This window comes from Limulus polyphemus, unplaced genomic scaffold (genome assembly GCF_000517525.1).
Source record: "Limulus polyphemus unplaced genomic scaffold, Limulus_polyphemus-2.1.2 Scaffold1051, whole genome shotgun sequence".
NCBI lineage: Eukaryota > Metazoa > Arthropoda > Merostomata > Xiphosura > Limulidae > Limulus > Limulus polyphemus.
Genome location: NW_013666661.1, coordinates 361,061 through 365,849, shown reverse-complemented (window position 1 = coordinate 365,849; position 4,789 = coordinate 361,061).

The window sequence follows — 4,789 nt, the reverse complement described above, 5'->3', positions numbered from 1 at the left end:
AACCACCTTCTTTCTCTTCCTCAACCACCTTCTTTCTCTTCCCAACCACCTTCTTTCTCTTCCTCAACCACCTTCTTTCTCTTCCTCAACCACCTTCTTTCTCTTCCCCAACCACCTTCTTTCTCTTCCTCAACCACCTTCTTTCTCTTCCCCAACCACCTTCTTTCTCTTCCTCAACCACCTTCTTTCTCTTCCTCAACCACCTTCTTTCTCTTCCTCAACCACTGTAGTTTTCTCTGTGTCTAACTTTCAAGCAGTGCCTCTCGTGCACTTGCTATTTTATATCATAGTTTCCATAAGGACGTCTGTTATTCAGAAATAATTCCACGGCATGCACTTTTTAACATGCTTGTAATGAGCGTTTACATGTTCTGTCCGTTTTGTCCGCAGTCCATATGGACATGCATGAAGGCCTTAATTCATCTAAATACCTCCAAGTAGAAAAATCATGTTGTTGAACTAGTTTCACAGTTCAGCAAATTTGATTTAAGACTGAGATTGACTGGTAAATTTCCAACAAAGACATTTTTTTTCAAACTTTAGACCGAAAGAATGCCTTCTCCAACATATTACAAACAACAACAAGACACCTGTACATTTTCCAAACTGAGGATAACCTAGTTTCATTTCATCTGGATCTTTATACAAAAGCAAATCTCAATTTAGAAATTTAGGTAGACATTAAAAAAAAACAACTTCAAGGGACATAATTACCTTTCATTATTTTTATAGGCTGGTCTTAGAGATTAATCGAAAGTCATGTTTTGTGATATAAAACATAATGTTTAGATATAAATATATTGGTCAGTGATTGGTACATATTATTATGATTTGCTACACGTTTTTATAGCGTGCTATTCTAATCAATTCAAAAATCAACTACTGAAGATAATTTCATGCTTAAAATATGACACGAACTCTCATTATTTCAACCAATATGTAAAGTTATACCAGTGATTTTGTACAGGTAACTAGCAAACAGTGGACGGCCAGAGAGAGTGTAGGGCGAGGGGATCGGTTAAACACCCCCCTTAAAGTCGTCTCCTGCAGCATCAGTTAGGTGGAAATTGTGGTAGAACGTTTCAGAACTGTCTGCTTAACGTTCACATAACACAAATTTAGTAGAAAGTTTCAGAACTACCTGTTTAATGTTCACACAGTTCAAGATTTATAAAACGTTTCAGAACTGTCTGCTTAATGTTCACACAGTGCAAGTTTATTAGAACGTTACAAAATTGTCTACAAGTTTGGTAGAACATTTCAGGAATAACTATTAAATGTTCACACAGTACAAGTTTGGTATAACGTTTTAAAACTATCTGCTTAATATTCACACAGTGCAAGTTTGGTAAAACGTTTCAAAACTGTCTGCTTAACGTTCCCACGTGCAAGTTTGTTAGAACGTTTCAAAACTGCCGGCTTCACGTTCACACAACACAAGTTTGGTAGAACATTTCAGGAATAACTATTTAATGTTCACACAGTGCAAGTTTGGTATAACGTTTTAAAATTATCTGCTTAATGTTCACACAGTGCAAGTTTGGTAAAACGTTTCAGAACTGTCTGCTTAATATTCACACAGTGCAAGTTTGGTACACTATGGGCTATTTTGCAACCTCAACATACATATTTAAATATTTTACTTTCAACCCCTTCTTAAACATATTAAACCCTCTTTGTAAACCCAAACCCCCCAAATCATGAAATTTCAGTTAAAATATATGTTAATACATTCTTCAGTGTGACTTCTCATGATCACGCTGTTAAAGTATTCTTCAATTAACATGTTTACATGATTTTCATGTTATAGAAGAGTGGCTTTTCATCATTATTCTGTTAAGGTATTTTTCATCAAAGATATTTATATAATTATCATGGTCTAGCAGAGTGACTTTTTCTTCATCAATCATGTTGACATGATTTTGCATGGTATAGCTAAGGATACGAAACGATTCATTCGACACATCTAAATCATGTGTCGTATCTTTCACTAAATCTTATACTATGCTCAAGATACAACTATTCCATATATCTTAGGTTCCTCTGATGGGGTGAAGGATTGTTCCTGACTCCAAAAGGGAACCGAAAGCCCCCTGGAGGGGTCACCTGCTTTAACCACTCGCACCACTATAAAGTAGTATTTTGTCTGTCAGTCAGTCAGTAGACACAAAAAATTATGTCACATAAGGGACGCTTAACGTTGCAATTTACACTGTCGTGAAGTCAATAAAACGTACGTATGCCATGAATCACGAGAAGAATTATGCACTATGTAGGCTACAATACAGCATGACATACGAAGTTCAAAAAGCAAGAAATAAAAACATTTGTTACTTTTAATTTTGGTTCTATTTACTCTTGAAACAGAACACTTTCGGGGACCTTGCGCAAATACATCTAATTTCGTATACAAGACTTGCACAACGAGATAAACACACACACTCAACATTGGCAAATGAGTGATTCATAAAAATTTAGTCAGTATAATTAAATAAATAACTTAGGGGTTCCTCAAAGCTTACCACACTGTTTCCTTTGTTATCTATCTATTTAATCCACCCTCCCACCCCCAGTAAAAAGCTGACAAATTGCACCCTGGTTATCATTGATAAAGTAACGTAATTTAATTCATATGCTCAACAATGGCTTCTACATTCAGTACTAGTGTATTTGCTGTGCAACATCATCATGATTTTTAAACAAAATTATTAACAAATTTACTGAATATTTAGCAATAAGTGTTTTACTTCATCATCATGTACCGTTTCTAAAGTCCAGAGTTGTTTGTAGAAAACGTTGTCACTTTTGGTTAATATTATCTATTTCGTGCCATGTTTCAATAAATTTGACATTCTTTTAATTATATTAAAGTCAAATGGTGGAAGTTAAGGGAGAAATTTTACAGAAAAAAAACAAAAACATATTGTCAGAAAATAATATAAATATTCGGTGTTGAAACTTCTATCATTACAAATACACCAACAATGATTACAACAGTTTTTGTTGTTGTTGTCCTCCTAGTGGCTCAGCTGTAAGCTCGAGGGCTACTAACGCTAAAATTCGGAGTTCGTTTTTTTTGTTAGCTGTTTGGTTGTTGTTAAGTGCAAAGCTACACAATATCCAACACGTGTATCAAAACCCGATTTTTAGCATCGCTAAGCCACTATGTGGGTCGGCGGGGCTCGGAGTTCGATTCCTACATTAAACACGATGCAAATAGCCTATTCTGCAAATTTCTGCTTAAGCCAATTATGTTTTGTTTTATGTAGAAGAGAGAGATCAGTAAAGAGGGGGAAGGACTTTTGTTATCATTCTGGTTTGGTAACTAAATTATATGAATGAAAGAAATTATAATTGCTCCACTCTGTGTAGCATGTATAAACGTGTTATTTTTTTTCTTTAGGGTTGACAGATGGACTTGTTTTTTTTTATTGAATGTCACATTTTTTTTTACCCATCATCCGATTTTGTTTAAGGACTAACTTTGCCTCAAACACATTGTGCTAAAATAATTAGAGTTATTAACTTATAGTAAACCAGGAAAGTAAACTTTACTTTAGCAACTCCGACATAAACTGAACAAGGTTTCAAAGCGTCCAGCGAGTACTAGCCTAGTGTCTTTTATACGATTCCGCGAGTACTAGCCTAGTGTCTTTTATACGATTCCGCGAGTACTAGCCTAGTGTCTTTTATACGATTCCGTTCTATCAGTTTGTTTAAGTTTTAAGATATATTAAAACAGACAAAGATTGTAAGAATACGTCGTATATTTCATCACTCTTGTTAGCATTATCATTTTTTAGCAAGTTGTTATCATATGTGTTACAAAAAAAGTAAGAAAATGTCTTTTTTTTACTGCAAACGTTATTACGAGTTCGTAAAGAAGCACGATCTGGTCTTACTCTAAATAAATTGAAGTTAACTAATGACTTAAAAACTGTTCTATATAAAAATGATTGTAAGACGCTGAATTTACGAAATAACCTAAAGAAAACTTTTTCACAAAGTCCAAACACTGTATATGGTGTGCTTTGTAAGATACCCGTGATACGTATGTAAAGAAATCAGGTTTTTGGTCTGATGATTTGGTGTTTGTTTGTTTTTGAATTTCGCGCAAAGCTACACGAGGGCTATCTGCGCTAGCCGTCCCTAATTTAGCAGTGTAAGACTAGAGGGAAGGCAGCTAGTCATCACCACCCACCACCAACTCTTGGGCTACTCTTTTACCAACGAATAGTGGGATTGACTGTCACATTATAACACCCCCACGGCTGAAAGGGCGAGCATGTTTGGTGTGACGGGGATTCGAACCCGCGACCCTCAGATTGCGAGTCGAGTGCCTTAACCACCTGGCCATGCCAGGCCCCTCATGATTTGGAGAAGATTTGGAAGTAATTTTCTGAGTAACATGGGAGCAAGGGAACAAACAGTTAAATATTAAACAGATGATCAAGCCAAGACTCGGCTGTAGCAAATATAAAGGAAAAACTGACCACATATTATTCTACAAGTCAGGTAATGTTGGGGTTCAGAGGTTAAGTAATGTCAAAAAATAGTACGTGTGATAGACAAGCATTAGATTTCATCTAGTTCCTCTTACTGGCATATTCTTCTTAGAACAGCTAGATGTCCTTACGTTAAAACAGTGACTAAAACTAGAATAACTAGATGTCCCTACGTGAAAACATTGACTAAAACTAGAATAGCTAGATGTCCTTACGTTAAAACAGCGACTAAAACTAGAACAGCTAGATGTCCTTACGTTAAAACAGTGACTAAAACTAGAATA